Source organism: Felis catus, chromosome B3 (genome assembly GCF_018350175.1).
Source record: "Felis catus isolate Fca126 chromosome B3, F.catus_Fca126_mat1.0, whole genome shotgun sequence".
NCBI classification, from domain to species: Eukaryota; Metazoa; Chordata; class Mammalia; order Carnivora; family Felidae; genus Felis; species Felis catus.
The window spans coordinates 52,817,059-52,834,741 of NC_058373.1; the positions used below are offsets into that span (position 1 = coordinate 52,817,059).

The 17,683-nt window shown below is 42.3% G+C and overlaps 1 protein-coding gene across 24 annotated transcripts in view; it reads right to left on the reverse strand.

Annotated features, from left to right (window-relative positions):
* Positions 1-17,683, reverse strand: part of GLDN (gliomedin) — a 103,004-nt gene that overhangs the window by 73,154 nt on the left and 12,167 nt on the right. For 18 of the 24 annotated variants that reach the window (XM_045059312.1, XM_045059309.1, XM_045059308.1 and 15 more), the window contains one exon: positions 15,671-16,083. The gene's annotated coding sequence lies outside the window, so the exon portion shown is untranslated. Of the gene's footprint in view, positions 1-2,045; positions 2,208-11,115; positions 13,182-15,670; positions 16,084-17,683 lie in introns of those variants that run through there. The other 6 variants (XR_006599243.1, XR_006599244.1, XR_002742940.2 and 3 more) reach the window with 5 other exon arrangements.

A 17,683-nucleotide genomic window follows, 5' to 3' on the forward strand; every position in this document is an offset into this window, starting at 1 on the left:
GAACAAACTAACTCTTTCCCTCCCTGTGAAAACCTAGGACCTAGGGAGTCTCTTCCTGATCATAAGGTACTGTGCTGAGGGTAGGAATTCTGGCAAAAATTATGTCCTGAATTTCCCTCCTGGCTACAGTGACCCTGGCTTCATGTTTGCCTGGGGTGAAAAACCTTTCAATTAGTTTCCGAACTTCTCACAAAAGGAACTTGTCTGTGAATTGTTGCTGAATAAACGTGTTTGTGGATAAAGAGGGTCTTCCCACTCTGCCATCTTGCTCATGTCACTCTGGGATATGTTCTTGAATGGAATGTGTGTTGCTTTCTTAAAGCTGTGCATGTAAGCACATAGTCTTCAAACTTCCCCTTCTTCTGTGATCAGAAGAAGACCCCAGTATCTGGGCACCAGTAGGTATCCTGGCAAAGAGACCCAGCTGGATGTCTTTGAGGGAGAGGGATTGTACAGGTTCCCTGTGCTCTACCTCCATTCCCAAGACTGGGCAATATAAGAAAACTGGGAAATGAGAGTCTTCCTCCTGGGGCCATGGCTGGGGTAAAACTACCCACCACTTGTGGGTCTGCCCCTCTTAAAGCACCCCAGTGATTGGCATTGATCCCAGAGAGCAGAAAACATTACTATGATACCTAAGGAGCTCAGCAATACTCTTAGAAAAGAGGCTTGCATACAACCAAGCCACTAGAGAACAATAACTTTAAAAATAATAATAACATTAGAATGTAAAGATTTCAGTAGAGCACCAAAAAAAAAAAAAAAACTTTCTGAAGCCAAAAGACAAGATCTGCAAATTAAGTAGATAGAAAAGAGAGAGATAATACTTAAGTAGTAGAAAATAAATTCCCCAAGCTAAAAAAAGACCCAAGTCTGCTGATTGGAAGATTTTGGCAAGTTCTGGGCAAGACAAATGAGTCATAGCTTGGTAAATGCCTGAAGTCTAAGGATAAAAAGAAAATCTTACAATTTTCCAGAAAGAAAGTACAAGTTACTTACAGAGGAAGAAGGATCATGGGGCATCAACTTTCTCTTTTGTAACACTTGAAGCAGAGAAGATTGAGGTGAATCATGTGAAGATTACTAAGGAAAAAAATAGTTCATACCAAAAATCCTGTAGCAAGACATTGTTCCCCTGTCAGAGTTAAAGAAATACATTTGAGGATATGCAAAGATTCAAAGGATGTGTCATCCACATCTTCCATCAGTAAAAAAGATATTAATAAAAGATCTAACCAAATAATAAATGAATCAGTTTAAAGGCTTCAAGATGGAGGGAGGATAAAAAGGAAACAAACTGTGATGAGCAAGAATCCTTACAATATATAACTAGTTACACTCATATGGATAATAATAGACTATTTGGGGATGTGTAATAGAAGTACTCAAAATAGAAAAGACATATTTGAAGGGAAATGTTAATAATAGCCTGGAACTAAAAGTACTAAAGAAGAAAGAGGGGAAGGAAAACTTTACCACAGGTCTCATTTTGGTGTGAGAGTGGGAAGTGAAAGCATTCTAAAGGATTCATCCTTCAGAGGAAAAAGAACAGCGTTTTGGGGGGGAAACAGTTGGACTCTTATCTTCATATAATGGAAGATATCCATTTTGTCACCCTATGTAGAGATCCCAGATTAACAAGGAAAATAAAAGAATTGAATAGCAATTCTAACTAATTAACACAAAGGGAGTGGGGGGTGAAATAAGTAATAAACAAAATAGAAGAAACAAGTCACTGAGGACTTGTTTGCTAAATACAGTGCATACTTTTCAGTGTGAAGGTCAATCTTACTTGACCTCTCTGCAACCTTTGGTGGTCTTCACCACTCCCTCCTTCTTGCCATTTCTTCCCATCTTGGCTTCCTTGACATTATTTTCTCCTATGTTCTCTCCTATTTTTTTGACCATTCCTTCTTAGGCTCCTTCAACTGTTCTTTAATCTCTATTCACCTTGATTGCTAGTGTTCTCCAGGGTTTTGCCCTACTTCCTCTGTACAGACTCTCCCTTGGTGATTTAACCTACTTCCAAAGCTTCTGACCATCACCTAACATAGATGACTTCCAAAATTTCTCGGCATACAGGGCTTCTCTTCTGAGTGCTAGACCCACAGGGCCAACTACCAGTGGTGTGGTTCCATTTGGAGACCCACAGGGACCTCAAACTCGGCACATCCAAACTTTCCCCAAGTCTCCTGTTCTTGTATTCCCTAAAAACAAAACAAAACAAAAACCTTTATGAAGTCAGTGGAAGAAAGTACCATATCACTCAATTTTTTTAAATGTATATTTACTTTGAGAGAAATAGAAGCAGAGAGAGAAGAAGAGAGAGAATCCCAAGCAGACTCTGCTGTCAGCATAGAGCTCAATGCAGGACTTGAACCCACAAACCATGAGATCATGACCTGAGCCAAAGTCAGATGCTTAACCATCTGAGTCACCTAGACACCCCATATCAATTTACTTTTTATTGCTTTATTAGTTATAGCAAGATTTTTTCATGTTTTGTCGATCAGTTGTGTGTGTGTGTGTGTGTGTGTGTGTGTGTGTGTGCAAATCTTTGCTTGATATTCTTTATACCCCTTCCTTCCTCTCTGACTTGTGCCTTAACTTGGGTCCTGATAAACACCTCAATCAAATTACTGCAACACTTTCCTGAGTGTTCCTCCTGCTCCTGGTCTGCTAGTTTATGCAACCAGACTAAATTCTTCAGTCTGAGTGATAGATTTATTAGACAACTCTGACTGTGCCACTCTCCTGCTTAAAATATTTCAATGGCTTCCTGTTGCCTTTGGAATGAAAACCAGGCATGCTATCATGGCCCACACAGTGCCTCCATGATCCAACTCCTGCCTTCTCTTTCTAGCCTAGTTCTTGCTACTCCACACTTCTACCTTATATCCTTTCTTCTAGCTTCTGGGAGGTGCATCTCCTCTGTTTCATGCTATTACAGTACTCATCTCTGCCTTTTGTGCCCTTTCCCCCTTCTCCCTCTGGTTAACTTTCATTCATTCTTCAAAACCCACCTCTGGTGTTCCCTCTGGTGAGCCTTCCTCACTCCTGACCCCACCTCTCTGGAAGGGTTAGCTGCCCCAACTAGGAGCCCCTACTGCAATTGTGTTTACACATCCTGGTGGTACAGCCCATTGTTTTATAATTGCCTTTTCATTTGTCTGTCTTCTTGCCAGTCTGTGAGCTCCTTGAGTATAGGTCTACATCTTCCTCATCATTATAGTCTCAGAACTTAAAGCAAACCTAGCATACAGTAAACATTCAATACATTTTTGAATGATTGAAGTTGTGATAAAATGAAGCACTCTTGCTATACTTTCTTTCTGAGACTCCTTTCCTGACCATAGAATTAATTCATTTATTTAGAAGGGGGAGTAATCAAAGTAATCGAAATGCCTCCATCCCCTCTGCTCAGTGAGAGAGGGTGCCTCCTTGAGAAATTTTCTCCACCCCGGGTAGTGTTTGAAGAAGGTTCCCTATATCTGCTTACTTTGTAAAATTTCCATCTTTGGGCCCTGGCCTTGTTGACCTTCCTGTTACACTTCTTTGGGAGCACTGTTAATACCATGTCTTCCCCTAAAAGCCCTCCCTCCCTGTTTCATAAAAGCACCCAAGCCTGAATGTCCAAGCAGACACTGGACAGGTTCCAGTCAGCTCTAAAGGGTGCCTTGTTGGAGTCCTCTCCCCTTTCTGTTTGCCATTGCTTGATTCATGCTGAGTTTCAGGTGGGGTCCTATGAGCTGCAGCTGGGGCCTCCTGATATAGTGCTTCAGACTGTTTTATGGTGGACCCTCCTGGAGTGGGGGACCAGAGGGCAGAAGGCAGTACAAGGCAAGGACATTGTTCAGACTTGAACAGGAATGTATTAGTTAGAACTCTTCAGAGAAACAGAAGTACCCCATCCTATTGGCTGTATATATATATATATATATATATATATATATATATGATGTATAGACAGGTTTTATATGCACTTATATATGTAAATTATATATTATATATATAAATATTGTATATATTATAAAGAAATATATACTACATAATATATATGCTATTTATATTATACATAATATATGTATATATATATAGTTTATGTATATACTATAAGGAATTGGGTTAAGGTGATTATGGAGGCTGACAAGATGTGCAGCATGAGTTGGCAAGGTGGAGACTTAGGAGATCTGATGATGTGGTTCCAGTGAAGTAGCTAGTAGTCTTGAGACTCAGAAAGAGCCAGTGTTTCAGTTTGAGTCCTAAGGCAGGAAAAAGTTGATGTCCCAGTCTAAGGCAATCAGGCAGGAGGAATTCTCTCTTACTCTAGGGAGAGTTAGCCTTTTTGTTCTACTCAGGCCTTCACCTAATTGGATGAGAACCACCCACATTGGAAGGGGCAATTTGCCTTACCCAGTCTATGAATTTAAATGCTAATTCCATCCCAAAACACTCTCACAGAAATACTCAGAATGTTTGACCAAATATCTGGGCACCCCATGGCACACAAGCTGGCACATAAAATTAACCATTTCAGAAGGCAATAGAGTGAGAAGGTGGTCCCTACCTCGAGCAGTTGGAAGAAACAGATAACCTACACACACACAAACACATGCGTGCACACACACGCATGCACACACACACACCTGCCCTGTAACTAGGCTTCTCAGAAAGGGTAGTTTGACTTCCTAATAGGTAATTTTGGGAATTTATGGAGGCATTTGTCACTATCACAATTTGTCACAGTGATGGGAGTGGGAGTGCCACTGGATGGGGGTGTCAGATGTTCTGCCATGGTCGGGATACTCTATACCGCAAGGTACTGTCAACATGACTTTCAAATGTACCACTAGATGTTTATGTCCATGAAAACCCTGTTTGTAATTATCTGGGTCTAGCATGCAACTCCATCTTACGTATAAACATGAAGGATTTTTTTTTTCAGTTTTAACATAAACTGAATTTCTCTAGGAATGCAAAATTGAATGAAGGTGGTACATTTTGTTCAGGACTTTACTGAGAATTGTTCCTAGCAATGCCAATCACAGTATTTGAGTCTACACATAGTTGCAGACATCTAACTACTCATTAGGTCTTCCACTGTAGCTGTGTACACATTTTTCCAGGTATTTAAATACTTAATATTTTACTATAAAATTGCTTTTCTTGCTTTGATTATAACACAGTGAGTACTTATTTATAATTTTTTGAAATTATGGATTTTGAAGGGGAAATTCTGTATGTAGGCAGATTACATTATTTATGGTTTTCATTTGAGAATAACAAAGGGAGAGTTATAATTATTTGTTAAAAAAAGAGGCATTTGGGTCTAATGTGGCTGAGAGCCACTATTCTAAGTGAACCATTGCCTCCGAAGAAATGCTCATCTATCTGTCATACCCAAGCCTGGCTCCAACAGGTCTCATGCTGTGAGGAGGCTAGGTAGGTCCCCAATAATTTATCTTCCATTTTGGGAAACTTCAGAAATTCACAAGTCCCAGGGCACTTGGCTGTCTCAGTCAGTGGAGCATGTGACTCTTGATGTCAGGGTTGTGAGTTCGAACCCCACCTTGGGTGTAGAGATTACTTTAAAAAATCTTTAAAAAAATTAACAAGTCTCTAAGTTACTGGCTAATACGCCTACTCATTAGTGTCACTGAGATATTTCTTTGTTCAATCACAGGCTGGCAAGATCAAGAGGGATTTGTGTCTATTTCCTTCTAAGGACTTACAGATTCTGCCTCCTCCAATGAAAGCTGCCTGGATCAAGTGTACCTTGAGGAAGCTCTCTCTCCCCTTCTCTCCTCTGCCTACACTTGCTCCACCTTAAATTCTTTTTAATGAGATCATTTACCTCCTCAAATGGATTATAAATTCCTTGAGAAGAGAAATTGATGTCCCACCTCCCAAGGCGCTCATTAAAAATGTTGAATGAATGGGGGCACCTGGATGGCTCGGTTGAGTGTCCAACTTTGGCTCAGGTCATGATCTCACGGTCCATGAGTTTGAGCCCCACGTAGGGCTCTGTGCTGACAGCTCAGAGCCTAGCTCAGAGCCTGGAGCCTGCTTCAGATTCTGTGTCTCCCTCTCTCTCTGCCCCTCCCACACTCATGCTCTGTCTCTGTCAAAAATAAACATTAAAAAAAAATTTAAAAATGTTGAATGAACAAATAAATGAAGGATGAATGAATAAATGAATGCATAATTTGGGGGAGTATAAGAGATGGTGCTACCAATTTAATACCAATATCTTTGGAAACCAAATGGGGGGACTATTTTGTGCTTTATACCCAGCCAGCTCACTAGCTGAACTCCTAGTGATGCCTTGGGCTTTAATCAGGAATTTAATTAGCCCTGGCACTTGATTCTGGAAGAAATGGAGAACAACAATGAGCACAAGTAGGAGAGAACTAGATTGCTACCAGCCTGACATATGGTGCCATGTATCATCCACTGGCTTTCATTTAGGTCTGGACTAAGTCCTAGGTAACTCTACTTCTAAATGTTAGAAGTGCTTATTTTCTTTCTAGATTCCAGATGATTAAGACCTTTTATTGGCTGTCTGAAACCAAAAGCATGAGGTCCTTTGAATGATTAGGGGTATATACAAAATAGTTGCCGATATAGCAGGTATAGGTAACACAGTTCAAAACACTGGGCTTGATTCCTGACATTTTCCACCAATTAGCTGTATGGCAATGCACAAGCCAGTTGATATTTCCAGGTAGAAAAGTCTCTGAATCAACACAATGCAGTAAACAACTATTTAAATGAATAACACTGTGGGGCGCCTGGGTGGCGCAGTCGGTTAAGCGTCCGACTTCAGCCAGGTCACAATCTCGCGGTCCATGAGTTCGAGCCCCGCGTCGGGCTCTGGGCTGATGGCTCAGAGCCTGGAGCCTGTTTCTGATTCTGTGTCTCCCTCTCTCTCTGCCCCTCCCCCGTTCATGCTCTGTCTCTCTCTCTGTCCCAAAAATAAATAAATGTTGAAAAAAAAATTAAAAAAAAAAATGAATAACACTGTGATGTACCATGAAGCTAAAGAACCTCAAACTTTAAGGCCCTTCATTGCACTGGCCTCTTTCCAAGGCTCTGTGCCTCCTTTTATCAGATGGTATTATTACCCTAAACCTGGGTCTCCTGTTAAGGTTCCTTCCAGGTTCAAAATTCTGTTTCTGGCGAATGGCCTTGAAGAGGGGCATTTTCTACTATACAACTTATCCAGTTTTATAACTTGCTGTTTTTGAATTTCCAAGGCCAATGCTGTGTCTAGGTACATTGCTCCTAGATACTTAGTACAATTTTGGACCGTTCTGATAAAGAAAAAAACTCTAAGTGAAAGTCTAGATCTGTGAGATTTACCAGTACAATGTTTGAACTTGAGCCACATTCTATGTTTTCTTGTAGCTGAGAATTCTACCAGAAAAATTATTTTACTGTAAGGTCCATGTCATGTACCAATTAGTTTTGCTCAGGTTCCATTTCTTGTTGTTCCAGAGTCCCAACATTTGACTTAAATATTGCAGAGGCACTTCCTTCATTTTCCTAGAGGAGTTTTGGCCTCTTGGAACCCATGGCTGGGAGGTGCTGGGGAAACCATGAGTTGAGCTGACAGTGTTCAGTAAAACAGGTCTTTACTGTGTAGCAACCTGATTTAGGCATCTACAGTAAGCGAACTGGGAAATTTGGGGGGGTTCTTAGGAAGTCTTCATTATTTGCCAGGTAAGTATGAGGCACAAGCCCCAAGGTTTAGTGTCATATTGCTAGCCCAAGAGGATAGAACAGAGAAGGCTGATGGTGGAGGAGGTGAATATCTTCAGGCTGAAAGTCCTTACAATGAAACCTTTCTTCACAGTCTTCTGAGTCTTCACAACTTCTTGCCCTCCCAACAATAGGCACCACGGGGTACCTGTCCTCAACTGCTTTCCACAGCCACTATAAGGGCCTTGTCCTAGAACAACCTGGTTTGGGCACTCACCCCAATCAAACTGAGAGTTTATCTGGGCTCAGGAATTCTCTTAATAACTTCATTTTTCTTGTTACTGGCATTTTATTACTTTTTTTTGTGGAAAGGGGATCAAGAACTCTTTTCTGTTTATTCTTCTTGATTTTCATAAAAAAATGGTTATAACTCCACTTCTGACTTCAATTTGTGTCAAACACAAGCTGCAGCATTCTGTTATTGTTTTGTCTCTTAACCCTATTTTCCCAATATGTAATCACTTTCTCCTCAGAATTATGACCCACTAGGATCCCTACTGTTGACAGTAACAACTCCAGATCAGTGGACCACTTAAATGGATTTCCTGTTAACATTTACTCTGCCTGTCTGAAATTTGCATTTCTATTTATGCTTTTTTTCATTTAATTTACATCTATTTGTTAGTTGAATTTAGATTGGTGTTTGGTTTTGAACCAGCTTTGAATTTGTCTTTTTATTTTTGGCTCATAATTATCTTTTAGTTTATATTATTTTCCTGTTTCTCAACCATCCATGAACTGGATTAGAACTGTGCTCTAGGGGTGCCTGAGTGGCTCAGTCTGCTGAGTGACCAACTCTTGATTTTGGCTTGGGTCATTATCTCATAATTGTGGGATCAAGCCCCACATCGGGCTCTGAGGTGAGTGTGGAGTCAGCTTGAGAGTGAGCGTGGGCTCTCTCTCTCTCAAATAAAAAACAAAAAGAACTGTGTTCTAACCCAGCTCTGATCAGTGTGTGACCTTGTCTTCCAGCATGCATTACTTGATTTGATCGTACTAGGTCTTAATAAACATGGTTTTTACTCACTTATTTCTATGTTAGCATTTTTGGACCAATTCCCAAACTTACTTGGGAATACATTGTTATCATATGAGCCTAATGGTAATTAGGAATAGCCAGAATAATTCCCAATAAGTTACGACTTTATAAATATTAATCTTTGGAAATGAGAAACGTCTACATTTAAACAAAGGAGAGTATCCACTCTGTTAGGGGCTGGTGGACTGTCCTCTGACTGAGAGGAGTATGTAAGGATAGCCCCATTCCATGTGCTGTCTGATTTTAAAATAGCACCAAGCCTATCATTGTGCTGCCCAGTCTTCAAGGGGTCTGAGAGATGCTGTGAATAGTGTCAGGAGGGACACGTTGTTGTGTAGGTTAAAAAAAAAAAAAAAAGCACGGTCTTTAGGTCTCCTGATTTTGTCCACAACTTAGATCCTCCTCTTTCCCACCCTGCATGCCAGTCTTCTGTTGTCCTGTTGCAGAGCGTGTCAAAAACCCTGCGGTTTCAGAGATTTGGAGTGTTTTCTTTTGGGGTAGGGGGAAATCCACACAGAAAAACATTTGAAATCCCTGCGATGATTAAGAGGTGGAGAGGAGACGCAGCATGGGGAAGGCTGGAAGGGAACATGCTAGCATCTTTCTCTCCTTCACTCTTCTCCCAGGGTTTCTGAGTAGTGGAACTAAGAAGGAGATGACTTAGAGGGGTGTTCCAGACACACCTGCGGGTGGCGGGTGGAGGCGTGGGAGGGCTATGCTGTGCTTTACAGTTTGCAAGCACTTTAATGTTATTTCATGAGGATAGGTCAGTGGCTCCAGAGCCATTTTATAGTCATAGAAAATCAGATTTCAGGGTGGTTAAATAAATTTCCCAAGAGCACACATTTGTAAAAGAAAGGGTAGAGCCACACCAAAATCCAAAAATCTGGTGTTGGAAAGCTCCCATGCTACAAAATATCCTCTCTTGGTTCATCTTTGACACCTCAACTTCTACTTCTTTAGGAACTTGATGGATTTTTTTCTCCTATAGGACATCTGCATTTTAATTCCTTACGAAGCATTATGTCTCAGTGTGAATTAGCCAGTTGGCTCCTTCCCACCCAAAAGCAGCTTCCCAAAGAAGGACTTTTTTAGCAAGCAGGGAAGGAGAGGGCTGGAGAGGGCCAGGCATGGTGTGCACTTATAGGCCACCCAAGAGCCCAGACTCTTGTGGTGGTGATGGCACAGTGGTAGGGGTGTGGAGAGAGCTCCAGAGAAGGTGGCCTAGGAGACCACTGGAGGACAAAGCAGAAAAAGGGCAGAAGGTCAACTTCATTCTTTATACTGGGCCAGCTAAGGCCTGTCCAGAACCCTTGTGGTTCCAGCAGTCATTTGGTATAAAAGAAAATACTGAATTCCTTTGAGCCATTATTGAGGCTTGAAAGTTTGGAACCTCTGTGTTAGTAGCACTCTGGGAACAGTTCAGCCAGAAGTGGGATATGTTCCCTGCAGACCTATAATTCTAGGAACTGCATTGTTTCCTAATTGGATCACTAGTTCTGAACTCATGGCACTATAAAAGGGGCCCTTATTAGCAGAAGAGAAACTCAGAGGTCCTATAATCAGCAACTGACACCCACAGGAGTAGGGACTTGCCCAAGGCCACACAGTACGTTCACTTCATCCAAAGTTGTTGCAATCAAGTGCACTTGAAAAACCCTAATGGGAGAGGTTGGGGAGGGAAGGTGGAAAACATTTTGTCAAGCATTAGATCATGACAAGTTCTTCTCAGAAGATTCTCTATACTTCCAGAAGTTTAAAAATGTGATGACTGAAGAGGGGGGGGGGCTAGTGTATATTTTTAAGCATTTTGGTAGTATTACTGACATTTGAGGATTTCCACTTGGCTTTTACTGTTTGGATGGTTAACAGCAGCAGCAACAAACTCTTATATAAAACTTATTTCTAAATGCCAAAAGCAGTTTCTCTAAATACAGTATACAAAAAGAGAGAGGCATTTGCATAAAGTAGCTATTAATTTCCCTTTGTGCTACCAGATCAGGTAAGGGCCACACAGTTAAGAGAAAGCCCCTGCTTGTTCCCTGCTCATTCAGCAGCAGATCAGGGAAGAGCACTGGGCTTGGCAATCAGGTCTCCTTCCTCTGAAGAGGTCAGAGCCCTCAAAACTCACTCATGAGTCCCCCACAGTGAGGCAGGAAGGTGCTCACAGGGCTCTACTCAGTCTACTTCATGTGCAGGAAGCAGGCCCTTCACCTGCACATCCCAGCTCTGGCCTGTGGTGGCCAGAACAGAGCTACCTACTGGTCTACTGGTCCACAGTCCCATCTCTCACACAAAAGGAGGAGTTTGCTCCCTGACAGTTGCTGCTCTCAGGAATTTTATTCATCAGGTTTTTTTCTAAATAGCACTTCTCTCCATTTAGTTCATAGTGTATTGATGGGGTTCTCTCCCTTTGGCTCCTCCATGAGGGCCTAGGCCTCCCCCTTTCCAGGATAGAGTCCAGCCTGTCTGCATAATTCTTCATGGGCCTTGTGTCCCTGTTGTTGTCCGTGTGCTCTGCCTACATCTGCTTAGTTCAGTAGACGTTCATTGAGGATTGACTCTGGAATGTGTCTGCAGCACATGGCAATGGAAACATCTGCTCTCTTGACCTTGTGGAGCCTAGAGGCCAGGGAGGGAGACAGTTTTGGGGACAGGAAGGGGTAGAGCTGAAAGGAACCTCAAGAGTGGGGTTGAGGAAAGAGGGGAGATGATGTAGATTCCATGTCTCCCCAAACTGAAGTATTTTTAGGGTTTGTTGGGGCCACAGAGAGCTTCAAGAATTTCTAGTGTTCCCAAGTGGAGCATCTAGGAATCTCCCTCTTTCCTTATTACTCACCTGACACCTGAACACATACTGTTTTATGTTCAACTGTTGCTTACTGTGTCTCTGAGTTTCTGCCTTGGCCAGATGACACGCCTCCTCAAGACAGTGCCAATTGAATCCCATATGCTTTCTCCGGGGCTGAGGTGGAAGTAGGTGCTCCACAGGTACTTGGCTAACACACTTGTGTTGGGGAAAGTCAAGCAGCTGGGGCTGGGAGTAGGGTTCAGGGACAGTACAGGCCTCAGGGTCTTGGCTGCCTTCCCTTGGTCTCTCCCTTTTGTGTGGCTCTGGAGGACTAATTTGCTGCCATGCTTAAGGACAACACCTAAATGTGCTCTTTGTATGACATAGCCATGAGCAGGGATGGTGCCATGGAGTATGCCTTCTCCCAAAGAGGAAAGAGCATCAGACAGGGAGACCCAGGTGTGGACCTCAGGTCCACCATGCTTACTCACTTGACTCTCTACATCTGTAAAAGGGGAAAATGACATCTCCCAGTGTTGTGACGATTAAAAGTCAATGTATGTGATAAAATGGCTAATGTATGAGTGTTGCTTCATGACCTGTAAGGGATTTCCCGTCCATGATCTCATTTGAACCTCATGGTAGAGCAAATATTGCTATCGTTTGTATTTTACAGATGAAAAGCCTGAGGTTCAGAGTGTGTAAATGACTTAGTAGAGATCACACAACTATTAAGAGGTAGAGCTGGGCCTGGAGCCCAGCTGGACTTTGGCCACCATCTGTTACTATGTTAAAGGACAGCTGGCATATGTACTATGTTATACAGGGTTTCAAGGTCCTTTCATGTCCACCAACTGCTTATGCTTCCTGGGGGGCCATATAATGTGTTGCCATATATGAAACATCTAGGGCATAATTTTAATGAGAATGTTGCAGTCCAGGAAGCAGTGAGCCTTTGGTAATCATGGGAATCCAACCACTTAACTGGCCATCACTTTTGGGTGACAATAACAGATCATAAGGATTGTATAAGAACCAATGATAAGAATGTCTACAAGGTTTGTAATGACAAGCTCTGGTGATAGTTTGCCCACACAACAATGCATGAGCATGTTTGTAAGAATTGTGCTGCTGAATCTGACAAAATCTGCTTATATCTTCAGAAAACTTTGTTATGAACAAATTGAAATTACTCTTCCATATCTGATTTTAGATACTTTAAGTGGTGCATTTGAGAATAGGAACATTGATTATAGTATTTATAAGGAAATGGAAGAATGTTTTACTAATAACTATTAAAATCTGCTAGACTTAGGCTAAGCCTAATAAATCTAGTTAAAATAAGGGAAACACATTCTATCTTTGGCCTGATTAGGAAGAGGGTGTGGGGTGAGAGTCTTAGGCTGAGCTTGGCAAGGAAGAGTGTTTTGCCAACAGGAAGGGAGGTTATACAAGAATGGGGTGGACCGGTGATGACCCAGGGCAAAACCTGGCAAAGTACTTGGCCTCCTGTAGTTGGGCAGAGAATACAGAGGGGACAAGGATCCATCTGTCGCCTTCAGCTCTGCAGGCCACATCTTAGGGTGTTTCCTGTGAAAGTTCCAGAAAAAAACCAGTGTGGTCAGCTTAGGGGAATATGTGGTTTATGCTGGAACACTGGACATACCACATTACTGGAAAGATGCACACTGGATGACCGGCAAAATAAAACTCAACTTTCCAAATGTTGGCAATGATAGGAGATTCAGTTCTAATGACCAGTTGTCTATTGAATGGATGCCAGTACAAATCATAACAAATTCATTCTAACCATGACAGCCACAGGAAGGACACAAAGAATTCAGTGTCCCTTATTCCATGAAACAGCTCACTGGAATCTGTGAATTCTAGAACCCAGGATGGGAGGACTCTGGGATCCTTGTCACATGACCAACCAAGACAGAGAATCCTGGGAGGCCTGAGGCCACAAAGATCTTGGCATCTGTGGGTCTACCTCCCCAGGAAGTCCCTCACCCATGTGAGGGTCACATGTAGGGCATGGGTGATAAGATTCCTGGATAGGACATTGACTCCCGATTGTAGGTGGGATGCGCAGAGCTGGGATCTGGCCCTGGTCAACCTATCAAACTCGGTAAGTCCTTGCTGTTTTGAGTAATAATAGGAGACTGTTGCATGCTTTGGCAGGGATTGAGAAGAAATTAGAATGTGGGGCTAAGAACACAGTTTTGGAGTTGAACAAATGTGGCTTTGTACTTCAACAGTGCCATCAACTGAGTGACTCTGGGTAGTAGTTTCATTTCTTAGAGCTTCAGTTTCTTCATCTTTGTTGTAAAATAAGAGTGGTATTATAATTTTCTTGGTAGACTACTGAAGGCAGTAACTTAGATAAATATATATAGAATATCCAGCACTGTGCCTGACACATGGGTACTTACCACATAGCACAGCAGCACCCTGGCCACTGTAGCCTCCTCATGGGGTTGGCTAAGCAGGGATCCAAGGAAGAATCCTCTGACTTCAAGGTAGGTCTGGATCCTGGGGCACCTGTGTGGCTCATTCGGTTAAGCATCCATCTCTTGACATGAACTCAGGTCATGATCTCATGGTTCGTGAGTTCAAGCCCCATACTGAGCTCTGCACTGACAGTGCGGAGCCTGCTTGGGATTCTCTATCTCTGCCTCTCTCTCTCTCAAAATAAATAAATAAACTTAAAAAAAAAAAAGGTAGGTCTAGATCCTAAACCTCTAGCAACTCCTGAAGTTTCCTTCTAATGGTGTGGGGGTGTGAGAAGGGCACAGTCTAGTTCCCTGGCTGTGTCAAAGTGTAAAACCTCCGTTCCTACCATTTTTGCCCTAGACTTGCTCAAAGACACACAGAACTATGGTATGGCACTAGGCCAAGTGTCAGTAGAATTGCGATAGGCTCTGCGGCTTACTGGCTGGATGACCTTGAACAAGTCCTGTAATCTGCCAAGGCTGGGGTTTCTTCATCCACAAATGGAAACAAGCTTATCTGCTCTGTTTTCCCATCAGAGGGTCAAGTGCAATGTCGTCAGCCTGGCATTCAAGATCCTTCCATCATATTCTCTGGCCTCATCTCATATAAATCCTCTTCATGTTGACACAGCCCTGCCAAGTCAAACCTTTCTTAGGATCTCCTTCACACCAGAATGAGCCTTCCTGCCCAATTCTTTGTGTATCCAAATCCTATCTACCTCTACATCCCCTGCAACATCTAGCACAGGGTTTTGCATAAAATGGATGATTATTTTATCAGTTAGGGTTAGGTGACAGGTTAGGGTTACATGTGACAGGAAAACTAAAATGACAGTAGCTTAAAGAAGACAGAAATTATTTATCTCTTATGGCAAAGAGGTCCAGCAGAAAATACCGAGGGCTGGGATGGTGGTTCCAGGTGTCAGGGACCCAACTCCTTCTGTCTTGTTGTTCCACCATTCTTAGCATATCACCTCATGGTCCACTATGGCTATCAAATTCCAGACATCTTATTCTCATTCAGCCAACAGAAAGGAGAGGAAAAAGGCAAAGTGCATATTGTCCCCCTTTGGAGAAGCTTTACATAGATGCTACACATGACATTTCTGCTCATATCTTATCAGCTAGAACTTAGTCACATGATCATCTTAGCTGCAAGGGAAGCTGGGGAATATAGTTTTAAACTGGGCATATTGCCATGTCTGGTTTTTTTTTTTTTTTTAGGTTTATTTATCTATTTTGAGAGAGAGTGCAAGCAGGGGAGGGGGCAGAGAGAGGGTGAGAGAATCCCAAGCAGGCTCCATGCCATCAGAGCAGAGTCCAAAGTGGGGCTCAAACCCACGAATCATGAGATCATGACTTGAGCCAAAATCAAGAGTCAGATGCTTAACAACTGAGCCACCCATGTGTCCCTGGGCATATTTCCATTTCTAATAAAACTGGTAGGGAAGTGGGGCAGTGGATATTGATATACCCGTATTGTTGCCTCTGCCACAGTTATTAAAAAAATTAAAAATATGAAAACTCACTACCAAGTTTAAAGCCCCTTATAACGTATAAGATTATGATCACAAAAACACTTACCTCATTTGTAATGATATGGGTATCCTGATATTTAGATTGGAAACAGCCAAATTCTTCTTCACCTCTGGTGGGAATGTGGTGACATGTTTATTAATAGAAGGATAACTCAGAGCTGTGAATGAAGATAAATTATGAGTCCTTCTCTTTACTGCATTTTACCAATGAGGAAACCGAACTCCAGAGGCTGTGATTTGCCTATGGGCATGGAGTTGATGAAGGAGCCAGGACGAGAATTTGAGTTTCTAGATTCCATCAAGGCTTTTCACAGATCCTCCCTGATGAGTGGCCCATTCAACTTCTGAAGGCCTTGAATTCTGTGGATCTCCCTGCTCATCCAGAACCCCTGGGAGCAGATCTCGGTCACTATGTTGTCAGCTGCATTCCTGCTAGCATGCAGTTCAAAAACCTTCAGTCTGGAAAAAGGGAAATACCAAGAAATAGAACATTCTATTTAAACAATGAGGGCTTTTTTCCAAAAGCAAATGATTACCTCCTTCTCTTTGCACCTAGAATACATAGGGCCCTGAATCAGGCACTGAAGGGAGATATAAAAAAGCATATAAAATGGTTATTGCCCTTGGTGTATAGATTCATTCTCCTCTCCATTCATTTATTAAAAAATGATTTGAGCATCTAGGAGAGGTACACACTGGGCCCCACACTGGGTATGCCAAAATAAACTGTGCAGATACAGTTTTTGTTCTGAAATTGCTTATAGCCTACTGGGAGACAGAGACCAGTAAACAGGCAACTATAAAATAGAATTAAAAATAAGAATGGGCAGAGGGTTGGCTCAGTCAGTGGAACGTACCACTTGATGTTGGGGTTGTAAGTTTGAGCCCCACATTGGGTGTAAAGATTACTTAATAAAATCTTTAAAATAAAAAGTATGGTGATGGGGAGGAGACAAGGTACTCTGAGTAGGTCACCTAGACTTGAGTGTGTGTTTGAGGGCTCAGGGGTCAAGGCTTAGTGGATGAGATAATACTGACTGGAGACCTGAAGACTGAATATGTGTAGGCAAAGCAAGTGCTGTGTGAGAGGCATGGTAGGTGGGCAGGAAGAGGATTCCAGATAGAATGTCCAGGAGAGTGGGTGTGTCCAGGAGTGTGAGGTGCTGAGAAGGATTTATCATGACCAGAACATGGCAGGCCTCAGTGATAATGGTGGAAGGCATTGGTAGGGGGAGCAGAATAAGAAATGTGACTGAAAAGGTGAGCAGGGACCAGTCAATGAAGGCCTTTGAAAGGTCTGTTGGAAAGTTCATATTTTATTTTGAGGCCAGAGGGATAAAGGGTTTGAGGCAGGTTTGTATTTTTTGTATTTGCAACAGTCCTCTGGCCTCAGGGTAGAGAATGAATTGGAAGGGTTGGTCCAGATGCAGGAGACTTAGGAGGCTGTTGCAGTAATGGTGGCCTGAACCAGAGAATGACCTTGAAGGGTGAAGAGAAGTTGATGGATTTAAGATAGTTTTGAGAGGTACAACCAACAGGTTTTGGTGACTAGCTGGAAGAAAGAAATGAGAAAGATGGGGGAAACAAACATTCATGAAGGAAAAATTAAAGTAACAGATGCTAACAAAGCCAAGAATAAGAGCTATCCAAAAGGAAAATGGGGATATGACTGTGTGTTTTGAGGAAGGGATAATTGTTGTGGGCTAGAAAGATTTTGGAGGGCTTTCTGGAAGAGTTGAGATTGGCATTGGGCCTTGTATATGGGTAGGATTTTGGTGAGTGGAGAGGACATTCCAGGCTGAACTATGATGTAAGATTATTGAGACAGAACAGTGTGTGATTTTTAGCAGATGGTTTGGTCATGGTTGTTTTTTTGTTGTTGTTTTTTGTTTGTTTGTTTGTTTGTTTGGTTAGGGGGAGAGATACAGAGACCTGGTTCTCTAGGGGGATGCAACTAAAACTTGAAGGGAAGGACTGAAGAGATGAATCCCATTACTCTCCCAGAGTGGTTTAGAGCTCTTTGTGTATCCCCAAAACCATTTGTGTTGGAACCTCAAGA